The sequence below is a fragment of the Pterocles gutturalis genome, unplaced genomic scaffold (genome assembly GCF_000699245.1).
Source record: "Pterocles gutturalis isolate BGI_N339 unplaced genomic scaffold, ASM69924v1 scaffold26175, whole genome shotgun sequence".
Lineage (NCBI taxonomy): Eukaryota > Metazoa > Chordata > Aves > Pterocliformes > Pteroclidae > Pterocles > Pterocles gutturalis.
The window spans coordinates 24056-37609 of record NW_010141678.1 but is presented as its reverse complement, the minus strand read 5'-3'; positions in this window follow the sequence as shown (position 1 = coordinate 37609).

The window sequence follows — 13554 nt, the reverse complement described above, 5'->3', positions numbered from 1 at the left end:
TATAGAGTCGTAGAATCATAAAATGGTTTGGGTTGGAAGACATCTCTAAAGATCACCTAGTTCCAGCCCCCTTCCATAGGTGGCAGGGACGTCTTTCACTAGCCCAGGTTGAACACTTGCAATGATGGAGCATCCACAGCTTCTCTGGGCAACCTGTTCCAATGTCTCACCACAAAAAATTTCTTCCTTATGTCCAATCTAAATCTATCCTCTTTCAGTTTAAAACCATTGCCCTGGTGAAAAGCCTCTCTCCATCTTATACGCCCCCTTCAGGTTTTTCTTTAAATGTTTTTTTCTTGTAACAGAGCTCATCTTCAAAGTCTTTATTCATTCCATGTTTTTTTTCTTTTCCTCAGTGACTCTCCTTTTCCATTTTTCCTACTCAGACAGTCTTCATCTTTTGTGGCAGCTGGTGTCTTCTTCCTCTTCTGGCAGGTGGAAGCAGTGGATTAGATTTCATGTTGCATCTCTGTCATTACTTTGTACCTATCAAGAAAACAGATTAGGCAGTTGTTGCAGAAAATAGTTCTTTCCTTCTGCTGTTGCTGCAATCCAGATCTCCAGTGCATTCCTCTATAGGGATTCATTTTTCTGCACCACATTTTTCTTGAAACAGGAGAAATTTCTATGCCTCTTTAACTTCTCTGAGGCCAGTTCCCACATATAAAATCTCAACTCCGTTGGAACTGGAGGGTAGGGCAACACTGTTTTCAGAATGCTGTCTTTTCATCTCCAACCATAGGAAATTGATTAATTTTGAAGGTATGCCATGACTGGCAGCACCATAGTCTGTACACATACGTACAAAATGCCTACAGTTCAGAAAGTATCAAATTGTATTACTTGTTTTTAGGTAAAAAGAACAAAACTAAATGTCACATGTATCTTTATGTCTGTCTCTCTTAATGGCTTTTGAAGCCACTGGCCGATTGTCAAAAGAATAATCAAAAGGACACATGTGAGATGAGTTTACTAAAACTAAATGGCTGGATGGAGAAGAGAGTGCACATTAGGAGCCCCATATGAGGGAGAGGCTGAAGCAGGAGGTTTTGAACAGGACGGGAATTGTTCCAGTACTGCTAAGACAACATATTTTATTTTTAAAGCATTTTTAAGTTCTTAAAAGTCTCTATGATGATCACTGACCTGGTTTGGCTTACAATAGCTGTCTGGGGCACCATGCCATATTTTATTATTTATGTCAGGAAAGTAGAAACTGACATAACTGATGTACACCTAATTCCTTCCAAAGCAAGTACACTTAAAAATGTACTATATGATTAAGTGTCTAATAAATTTGTGTTTTCCAAATGTCAGTTTGAGCATCATTTATCCACTTGGAACAGTGCCTTTTTGACAAGCCATTACTGCCTCTAGGACTGTGAATGAGTGGTTCTCTGGGAATAGCGTGTTGATTAACTTCAGTAACAACACATTCTGCATTTTTTCTCTAGACTGGAAGCATGTAATCTCTGTAAAAAATATATAAAATAGATAGACTGTTACATTGATTTGTAGCTTTGCATTCTAGATTAGCCATGAAGATTACATTAGACTCATTGCAAAATAAATGTTTGCTACTTGAACATTTTTTCTAGTATTAAAAAATACCACTTGATATCCATCCTTGGTCCCCCCTTTAAATATTAAATACTTTATTTAATCATGTTCATAATCAAAACAGGCTTGAAAAAAATGCTTTCATGCTAAATGAATGTTATTATCCTTAGACACTTACGCATGGTGGTAAATTTATGTAGATGTAATTAGAAGTGTTCAAATACCAGTGTAACTATCCTTCCAAAGTCAGAATTTTTTATTAACAGCAAAGAAGCAATTCACCAAATTCTTCTTGTGAAAACTTACATGCAAGTTTTTCCACATAAGAGCTAGGTGAAAAGCTGTCTAAAATTTTTTTTAAAGGACAGGATATGCAGTTAGGAAGAATTCAGTGTAGAAAATAGTCTTTCATGTACCAAAAATTTCCTTTTCTATATTTTCTAAAACTCACAAATACTGTGAATTGCAGGTACAGGCACGATGGTGAAGCAGTCAATTGGTGTTTTTCTGTTGATGGGAAAAAGGTCAGGATTTTCCCTCTATTTTTACTCTAGCTTTTATTGCCTCAGTTTTATTAGTCCTGTTGGCTACTGGAAGTACCCAGCTGGTTTGTGAAGCAGTGTCTGTTTTTTCTCCAAATACATTCTTGTACCGAAGACTACAGGGTTTTAATGGAGAGAAAACTCTAAGGGAAAGACAGAGGAAGGGGAAATAAGCCTTCAACCCAGGGGAGATTTTCTGCTGTCTCAAGCAAATTTTTGTTTTACTAATGCTGAAAAATAAGTTAATTTCACAGTGCGGGAGCTGAAGGTTCAGGAGCAACAAATGTTTATTAAACTGATGGTCCTTCCTGAGACAGTGTATTCTCATGGTTGTAGACTACAGAAAAGCAGGTGACAAATGGGGCTAACAAATGGGGTAACAAAATGATCCCACCAGATAACAAGGATAGTACCAGTTGCACTGCTGAGTGCCTGCAGACGTCGGGGCGGTGAAACCACTGAGAAGCATAGGACTTCAGAGGATCCTATTTTCCAAGTCTAATTTCAATTTATTTGTGTGATTTACTTCAAAGCATCTTTTTTTTTTTTTTTTTAATAAACTTATTAAATATGCAATGAGGTGGAAAATAAGCAATTTTATGGTGTTTCCTATGTACTCCTGAGCTAAAAAGGCATCATGGAGGAAAGCATGCTTTTGCTAGGGAGTTGTCCTGCTGGACATTGCATCTAGAAGAAAAGGATGGCATAAAATAGCATTAGTAGTAGTTCCCTGTAGTAGTATTTCCCTGTAGTCTGACTTGGAGAGCCTTGAGACTTGGGTTTTCTCCAGGCCAGACAAACCAGAGCTTCTGAAAGTTACTGCCCTGTGGTTGGATTTTGGAAAATCTTGGGGAGGATATAATTCAAATCTTTGCATTTTCAGCTGGATTCATTCTATGTTGTCCAATTATTTGTGTGCTGACTGGATATGCTATGAAAGAAATGCTAAAGTGGAACAGGCAGAAAAAAGTATTGAAGGGATGAGAACTATAGTGTTTACTGTCTCTGTTCACAAGCTAAAAAATAATCACAGACTGCTTTCCTAGACTGCACTCTCTCTACAGAGTTTCTAATTAAAAATCAGGTTTTCTATGTAGTTTCTACAGTTATTATGTCTTACTCTAAGTAAGTCTGCCTCTGCCTCTTGCTTTGTCCAGTCTCCTCAGCCAAATCATAGAATCACAGAAACATAGAATGGGCTGGGTTGAAAAGGACCTTAAAGATCATCTAGTTTCAACCCCCCTGCTGCTGGGTGTTTGAACTAGAGCAGGCTGCCCAGGGCCTCATCCAGCCTGGCCTTGAACCCCTCCAGGGATGGGGCATCCACAGCTTCTCTGGGCAACCTGGGCCACTGCCTCACCACCCTCACAGTGAAAAATTCCACCTAATATCCAACCTAAATCTCCCTTCCTTAGTTTAAAACCATTCCCCCTTGCCCTGTCGCTATCAACCCCTGTAAATAGTCACTCCCCCTCCTGTTTACAGGCTCCCTTCAAGCACTGGAAGGCCGCAATGAGGTCTCCCCGGAGCCTTCTCTTCTCCAAGCTAAACAAGCCCAGTTCCCTCAACTGGGCACTAATCCTCCTTTCCTTCCTTTCCCTTTGTGTGTCTCTTCCTTTTCCTCTTTCACTGCCTCGGCACCAGGGCAGGACCTGATGAGCTGAGGTTGCTGTGTTCATTTGGAGTCAACCTGCTGAGGGTGAGCAGACTCTGTGGGGATGTCACCTTCCTACGGTCTGACAAGTGTCCTTCCTTGAGGCACTTACTAAGCGAGATTTTTCAAAAGCTTTCAATGTAGCACCCTTTGGGGAAATTTCCATATGAGCAACGCTCTTGTAATTCAAGGTGACTCTGTTCTGAAAAATATGAAGTCTTTCCACTAAGACGTGTTAGTACCAGAAGCCCTCAGCAGAAAGACAAGGCAAAACCAAACTGCCTAACTTTGTTCTCCAAAGTGGCTGAATGCCAATTTCTCTCAAAATCAAGCTAAATGCTGAAAGTTAGCATGAAGGAAAACAAACCAAACCAAACCAAACAGATCCAGTATTAAAATTTGTTTGAAAACTGAAAAATCGTGTCTCAGAGAGGACAGTGGTTGAGCATCTCTACCCGCTGCACCTTCTTAAAGGCTGATTTTAAAGTCTCTGGGAACAGCCCTCCACTGGGGGCTACAGGAAGGGGCAGGAGGAGACTTTCTTTGCTTGCTGTAGAGGAAGGTGACTCATTTTTCTACAAGGATTGCTGATGATGCATTTTTGTTGGATGCTGTAGGGCAAGGTGGCTGGGGCCACAAACTTGTGCTTGTTTTGCTGAACTTGGTGATTCACCCAAATGGTTTAATTGAGTTAACTCATTGTAGCCATCAAAGTCATTGGGAACACTTTTCAATGGAAACATATTTTTTCAATGTTTATTCTGTTCTTCCAGTGTGTAAATTATTTTGGAGCTATCTTTCAATTCTATATTAATATCCAGTAGAATTGTAAAGCCCCCAAATTTGAATCCTCTCCAGGAGGGGCAAGTTATAATTGGGCAGTTGTATTTCATGTCTACCGTGGTTGCACCTTATAGATATATCAGTGTCAGAATTAAATGCCTCATCCTTTCTTGTTTTCTCATTTCTTGGTTGCACTGAAAGGTCATAAGGCTAGACCACGCTGAAATTTGCTCTCTCTCATGTATCAGTTCGTACTTCCTAAGAGATCTTTTTCAAACCTCAATGTTGTGCAGTCTTACCAAATGTAGGTTTGGTAAGATCATGTGCAATCAATTTTCTTCTGGGAAGTAAAACAAAAACTAGAAAGGTAAATGGCATATTTGGGGTTTTTTAATAGTTGTAATTAATTGTTGCTTGTATCTTTCACAGGAAAGTAGCAATTATCAATTGTATGTGCATTGAGTATATATTTTTATTTGTGGAAACAGGATTTTTTAATACTGGTGGCTGAGGCATTAGTTAGCTGTTAGTACTGCTGTTGCTCAGTTTCTGAAATTGTTCTTGGGCACACTAATTAGTATTTTTTTCTGTCATAAAGTTACAGCACCAATAAGATATGGAGTGAAATTCCTGTTGGTCTGGAGCTGAATGGCTCACACAATCTCTTTCCTTCTCCATGGTAAAGAGCCGCATTCAGACTACGAAAGCGACTAATCTCCTGAATATGCAGGTGGTGTGAAATACAAAGGATAGATGTATGGTGTTAGGTGTGCTTTTATTTTCCGTCCTTCTTATTGATCTGTAACCAGAGTAAAATAACCCACTGTTTTAAAAAGCCAGTCCTGTAGAGCCTTACTAACAGGGCTCATTGGACCAAGTCCTGACAGCTTCTGGTGGATAGCTTTGGATAGAGATGGACTATTTGACTCACAGAGGGTTCACAGGTCTAATGCATAATTAGCCAGTGATCTTAACACATGGAAAAAGCTTTAGAAAGAGGAAGCTTAAGGCAATCACAGGGGGAAAGCAGTAGCTGTGTGTATATATGGTACACAGGTTCAAAAATTTTGAGCCTGGATCCTTTCCCAGAAACACCTTCTCTCCAGGAGGAATTATTAATCTGGAAATGGTAAAGCCTTATTTATCCTTTCAAGTGACAAAATCTGCAAAAGAACAATACTAATAAACATAGTTAAAACTGGCCTTCAATTTGTTAAAATACATTGCTGCAGAAATGGTGTCTGTAGAAAACTCACATTATATAGATAAGATTATTATTTCAAGTCATTGTCACTATCTTATTGCCTTAGGTGTGCAGAAAGGGTTGAGTTACAACAGTTTATTGTTAAATATTTATTGTATTTCTTTATTATACTTTCTTAATATACAGTAGATTGATATGTAGGGGTAAACTAGCAGCTACAGAGTAGGAATTACAGGGGGAATGGGTAACTAGGAAAACCAGCAGTCTAAGGTAAGGAGGGCTAACAAGCCAAGGCAGACCACGGGCACATAATACTAGTGTCAGCTGAAACGTTCCACGAGGCTTCAGATTAAACACAGTGCTGAGGGACTGTCGGCTTTTTAAACCAAACCGCCAGCCCATAATTGCACAGTAAAGGCTTATCAAAGCTGAGTTACTAAGAGGCTTCCATGGTAACATCCATGAAAGAGGACCTTCGCCTAAACCCCAGCGTGCCTGCATGAAGCACTTCCAGGGGCGGTGGGACTGATCTTGCCTGCGGGGCTTGGCTGAACAACAGGGATGACCATGAACTCTGAAGATCCCTGGTTATTTTGTTGCCATAGACACACAAAAGAAGAGAAAATCTAATTAAGAGAACAGCTTATCTGCTTTTTTCCCCCCAAGACTCTTATAGAAACCTGGGAATGTAACTCTTCGCAGCAACCTTGGGCTCATTCAATCTTTTTTTAATTTTTTTTTTACAGAGGCAACAAAGGTGCAAGAGCAGAGGCCTCTGTTTGATTCTGTCTACTTTGAAATGCTTCATTCTTGCATCGTCCAGACTATATACAAAATTTAGAGTGTCACCTCTCCTGTAGAAGAATAGCTCTTCTCTCTTCTTTCATCCTGTTCGGTTCCTAAAAGCTGGTCCTGTATTTTTGGTATTTATAATAACGGAGGGAAAGTTAATGACAAAGAGGTATCCTGCATTGCTCTGAAAAGCATAAAGAAGAACACCTCGTCATGATCCTTCACACTCAGTAGACTTGTCTATAAAACCCAAGTCACCATTTCCTTGGAACTGGGATTCATCCCTGTGATTGTCTAAACTGATCTCTGAAACTCTCTCCTGAGATGACATGGGTACATAGTGATCTCTGGAACAATACTGTGAGGGTCCCTGCCATGCAGCGTTAGAAAGATACAGATTTTTCAGTACTGCAATAAATATTTTAATTCTGTTACACTTGCCTGACTATTCCAGGACAGTAGGACATCATTTATCTTGAAGAAGTCCTTCTTTATAACTTTCAGCCTCTTCCATATCAATTTTAACATCATAAATAATAAACCTATCTTGCTAGAGGACACATAATCGTGTATGAATTTATTGCTGACTGCTAACACTATAAATTTAACCTGAATAGTTCTTGAGACTTTCATAACTCTTCATCAGTTTAAGAGGTGAATTAAGCCTTCTACAAACATCATGTGACTTTAAGCTATACAACGTTCCATAAACACTTGGTAAAATTCAAGGTAAATATCATTCAAAATCTACAGCAAAACTTTTGAAGGATTGAATTAAGACACTCAGATTCACACCTAAAAATCTAGTGAGATGATTTTATCATTTATGTTGAAATATTTGAGTTTTATTACTAGAATTTACTAACTTGCCATTGGCAATTTAAATGTGAATGTTCTGGATGAAACCAAACGCATTACTGGTGGAACAGGCTCACTAAGGACAGGATCACCAGGCCAGTGTGCGGGAGACCGAGACGGTTATACCTGGTTTGGAGCAAGGAGGTGAGCCTTGGCTTTCTACGTGTCTAGCAAGAGTTTTGGCTGCTAGACTAGAGAGCAATGTGTCTTTCTCTGAATATTTGTTTATCTACAATGGACAGTCTCCAAGAGGAAAAGCTAAATTCTAGAGCTGGGTTGTTTCTGTAACCTGGACCACCAACCCATTTGCCAGCCTCAGCTACTGGAGCTCCCTCTCACTCTCCCTGTGTGTGTACATATGCATCCATCTTCCATCTTTGGCAGTAACAAAGGGCCATTGAAATAGACAGTTTCTACAAAAATTGTGTTCAAGAATGGGTTATTTGCTTGAGCTTGAGCTTTCTGACTTGAGGAAAACCTGCTATACAAGACACTGTCTTTGCCAGCTGATCACCAGACAGCCTCAGGGACTTTGTCTGTTGTTTAAAATTTCTTAGGTACATTGGCTGGCTCACCCACAAAAAGCATTGACATTCTGGTTACCTGCAAGTAAATTTTAAGAGTAACATTGGTTTTAGTTCTGATGCAGATTTTCTTAGAAATTGCATATTCTCCTACAAAGCCAGTTTCTGGGCTCACTCCCTCTAAGGCGAGTATTTCTTGGGAGAGTTTCTGTCTGTAGGCTGCAAATGAGCCAAAGGGTTACATGCTGTCAGGAACATCACAGGCTCTTTGCATGTCTCGTGTTTCCTAATGTCAATCAGTGATCTGTTTGTGTCACGTGAAATAAGCCCTTCTGTGCATGTTTAATGCCTTGTCCTTTCCTAGCCTGCGTGGATAAAACCCAGGTTGTTCCCTCTTTAACAGCCAGCTGTGTAAAATGCCTGACTGGCCAACTCTCCCTGCTGGTAGAAAGTGGCAGTTCTGCCACTTTGCATGAAAGAAAAAGTAAAGAAGTCACAGGCAGTAAAGACACAATGGTGTCTTCACTTAAAACACGATATTGAAATAATGGAAATAAAACCATTGGGCACTAAACTACTTTCTATTCCTGAGATTTCAAAGGATCTTTGCAATTGCTAAAAAAACCCACCTAATCCTTCAGTAGATAGAGCAATTAGCAACCCGAAACAATTAGTAATCTTCTTTTACCACAATTGAAAAGTACTTTGGAAAATTAGCTGGTATGGGATTCTAATTTATTCACATAAAAAGGAGCTGCCTTAGTGCCATTTACTTTATGAATATGCTGATAATTTGCAATAATAGGCAGTTATACGAACAGTAAAAGTGGTGAAATAAAAAAAAAAAGGTGAAGAAAACCCAGTCGCATGGTATATACTTCAGTGTAATGTCTAAGCTTTCAATGATTTTCTTTGTTCCTCTGATAAAGTCTTAAGTTACACTGGATGTTTCTTTTTGGTGACACTTTCTCGAACTAACAATACCCAGTCAACACTCGCTTCTTCTGTAGGTTATGTTGAGCTCAGGTTCCTCTTGCAATTTTCTGTGCTACTTTTCTAGTGATTTTCTTTTCCTTCCCCTCCTCCTCGTCTTTTAGAAAGGAAAATTTTAGCCTGGTATTTTTACTCCATGAGCAGTATTGCTGAATTTGGTGGCACTGCACACAGTAAGTAATGGCAATAAAATTGGACTTTGGTATTTTATGCAATCCCCTTAGTACCCTTTTTAGCAAAGCATGAGTTTTCCTGGTTAATACCCAACTCTGCTGTAAGCAATGGGCAAACTGATCCCAGACTCTTTATCTTCTTGCATCACTTGTTTAAACAAATGTCTCAGAAGGCGCACTCCTATATGCTGCAAAACATTGGCACGAGATTTCAGGTTCATTTTCACACTTAGTAATCTACAATTGAGTATCAATTATAAATTGCAATTATAAATATAACCAGGGAAAAAGATGAAGAGGGACACCTGACAGTGTTGGGCAGAGGAGAGCTGGGGGAGCGCTGCAGGGGTCCTCCTCCACCCTGACCCTCGTTGGGCAGAGGAGAGCTGGGGGAGCGCTGTGGGGGTCCTCCTCCACCCTGACCCTTGTGTTTGAGTAATTGCTTGGCAGTTCTTAACCCTTTGTTTGGTGGGACTCAAATAAACCCAGATATCCTCAAGTAATTCAGGGTGTGTTTTGTGAGTATCAGTGGTACACGTGTATGTAAGTTATTCCTCTTTCACTTCACTCCTGCTCCTGCTTCGTCCTCCTGACTTCTCCGGATATTCTTCACTCTCAGCATTACTAGTAATACACTGTTCCCTCCTGCAGCTCATGTCAGTTCTCCGTGGTGTCAACTGAGCAATGAATAGGACCCGATTAGTGGGGAAAAGGGAGGGGGGAGCTGCTAAGGGAGCTTCAGTCTTCCCCAGGCTATCTTGGGGTCAGCAGAGGCTGGCTTAGTCAGCTGGTGCCGACACAACCCCTTTTTCAGAGAGCTAAATTGGCCCCTCTTTTATCACAACACTGTTGTGCTCAAGCAATTAATTATGTATGAATGAAGGTGCCAAAATCAGGAGGTAAAGGAGGTGGGAGGGGTGAGGTTTAGGGGCTGTGTAGGTAGAATTTATTTTCTATAGCTCCAGCTACACCATTTATTTTCAGTCTGATTCTTCTGCCGGGCTAGAAAAAAAGAACAAACATTTCTAAGTCTAAAGCAAAGATTAAGATTTGGGTATCATTGACATACAATCAACACTGTTCTTACCTACTGAAAATGAATCATCTTTCCTTGCTTGTCAAAGAGGTAAAAAGAAGGCTCTCCAGGAGCTTGAGCTCTTTGGGGAGAAGTCAGTACTTGTCCCACACAATCGAAAAAGAAAAGACCAGGTTAATCTTAAAGTGACTTTTATTTATTCCCATAAAACTTGTCAATGACATCAACAGCATCTAGTGTCTCAGAGCCAAAGCTGGACTTCGGTTCAGGTTGTGTTAGCTGATCCCCATGCCCTCCCTGGAGTACCAGCTACCAGCAGAACTGGGCTTCCAACGTGCTGGGAAGCCAATTTACTGTGAAGATGATTAACTGATAGTGCCCCACAGGAGAAGGAATTGCAAATATTAATGGGAAAGACTTTGTTTTGCTTGGTTTTGTTTCAGTTTTTAGTTTAAATAACCCATCTGTATCAGATGATCTGGTCAATTTTATCTTTTAAAGAGAGGCACTAAAGGTTGTTCTTCAGTGCTTGTTGAGCTGCCCGCAGCATCCTCGCATCTCCTCCAGGAGTCACAGCTGCAGCCTGCTCCAGAAAAGTGGGAAGACACTGGGGACCTTGATGAAATGAAATGTAGGGAAGACAGCAAAGTGACGACCTGCTTTGACAGCTCTGCCCCTACTCTGAGGTGCCACAGCTGGCTAGGGAGCAGCAGGGCAACAGCAGAGCAGAGCAAATGACCTCCTGTAATGACCTGCTAAACTCCTTAATCCCAGCCACCACCTCCTTGCTGACAGTTAGCTCCTGTTTGTACGACACCCCTCCTTTTTAAAGTGCTGGGGACAGAAACCTCTCAACACCAGCAGTATTACATATACCTTCCTGCATCTGTTTTTTTCCTACCTCTCGCTTGCTGCATTCACACAGAGAGCTAACATTTCTGGATGCAGAGAGACAAGAGAACTTTGTTTCCCTGGCAACTGGAGCCACCAGAAAGTGCTTCCAGCATCTCGTCCCTTTACTCAGGTTCACTGTTGTTGTAGTCTTTGGTCAATAAGGTAGTAAAACCAATGATGAACTAAAAAAAGCAGCTTGATAGCCTGCTCCACTTAACCCATCTGGCCTCCCTCCCAGCCTCTAGAATAAAAAGGGACCTCTGCAAATGATCCCGTATCAAAGTATCCAGCACTACAATTCACGGCTGAACTTCAAGGTCTGCCCTCTCCTGCACATTTAACGTAAATCCAGAAAGAGTCATGGCCTTCTGGGAAACAATGCTGGCAACTAAGCAGCTTTCACTCAGAACCTGCATGTGCTGGAGGGATGGAGTTGGGTCTCTGCTGCAGCACGGCGAGCGGCTGCTGCACAGAGTTGTGCCGGTGATTCAGTTCGGTTCATTCTTACCTCTGAGTCAGCGCTGCATTAATGTCCCAGCACATTGCTAAGGTTTTGAAGCAGTGTGCTGATGAGGGCAAGCTCTTTAGCTTTTGGTAATAAAAAAAGACAACGCTGAAGCCCTTCCCAGCTGCTATTGTTAAACATCACATATATCCCTCCCCTCATGTTCCTTATTCATTCAAAGTATTTCACTAGGATTGCAAAAGAAAATACATTACAGATACAAAATTCCCAACTTATTGTTGTCCTTATACTTAAATGTAGAAATACTGTGTAGCTGACATATGAATGAGGCACAGAGCCTGGGGAAAAAAAAAAAAAGGTTGTGTAAATGCACATGTATGTTAGTGGCTAGGTACTGGACAGCTGAGTGTGGTATTTCTTTACTTTTGAGGGCTAGAATTCACAGCTTAAACAATGTTCCCTAAATATAGAATTTGGTACATGGTTTTGTATTTGAATGAAAAAAAAGTCCAAGTGTTTTTTGTTGTGTCTCCCAAAGTCCAGTGGGGTGAACACTGGCTCTACAGTGCTGTGGTGAAAAAAATCTGGGGGCATGCGAGTCACAGGTTTGTAACAGTGCTTGGAGGCAAGCTGTAGCTGAGTGGTGAGGCTGTGCTTTTGTGTCCTCTGTCTTCCCTAAATCTTTCCTTGCTTCCCCTTGAAAGAACAGGGCCTTTTTCCTGATGTGATCTCTCAGAGGGGATAGGGACTTTTGGCATCGGTGTGTGGACAGAGCAGGTTAGGTCACCTGCAAACCCTTTCTTTCTCTTCCCTCATGACTTCAGGAGATGCCTGGCCTTTTCTACAGGGCTGTCGGGAAGGGCACAGAGGCACTGAGCAGTTACCTGTTGAAGGTGATGAAGATGGTGATGGAGCGTGGTTGTCCCTCCGCCCTTGGTTTTTCTGTTGAGATCATTGGAGGTGTTTCCAGTACCTGTGACGAGACCAGTTACTCCTGATAATCCAGATATTAAAGTTTTCATCAGGAAAGCAAACACAAGAAAGTAAAAGGTTTTTTTTAACAGTTTATATAAATTTGACTTGACTTTCAGAAGAAAAATAATTTCTCTAGCCCAATGCTTTCCTTCTACTGAATTGCAACGACCTACAGCTACCAAGAGCCAGAGCTGAGCCTCTAATGTAGAGCAGGAGCAGAAGAAGCACCAGACAACTTAAATATTGTCTCTGGCTCACCCTGTAATTTGCAGTGTTGTGGTCAACCTTCGCCTCATTCCCATCCCATGTAGTTGCAGTGCACACTCCATTCAGGGTCAGTGACCATAGCTGTGAGCATCTTTTTTGTGCTAGCTCTAAGATCACTGGAGAGTTTCAGCACAGAATTTAGCTAGAGAAAGAGTAGCTTAGTGTCCAGCCACCGATGCTTGAAAAAGCTTTGAGTTTGCTATTAATACGACTGAGTTTTTTACCTGACTTGTGTGTTAGATTTATGCAGAGCAATAATCGATTTTTTTTCTCCACATAGAAGTTTCTGATTCACCTATGGCACTTGAAGAATGACAAACTGCTGCTTCTTTCTCCCTCACTTCAGCCTAACCCTTAGAATCGACTTGACTGATTATTTTGCAGCTTCATATACTCAAATCTAAGGTACTTATCCAAACAAAATGATTGTTCGTAAGAGATGAATTATCAATGAATGCTAAAATATTGCTATCTTACAGCTCTCATGTACATTTTAATTCCAGAATGTGAAGAACTCCAAGGAAGATGCTAGCAAGAAGTTGAAAATCACCAAGGAAAACTGTATACGAGAAGAAGTAGCAGTAGCATTTCCTTTCAGTACATTTGCAAAAGCCCATGGATGGCAGAGGACAAGAACAGGACAGAGGGTAATGTTTGTGTCAGGATCTCCCTTTATCTTCCAAGAAATTCTTATTGTGCTAGGTCTGTGTTCCATCCTTAAAATGGATTTGGCTTGGGGGTGTTTTTGTCACGTGTTTCCTCTTTTGCAATTTTGCACGTCTCCATTAGGAGTGAAACATTTAGAGAGGTCTATATGGACGATGGTGAGCAGA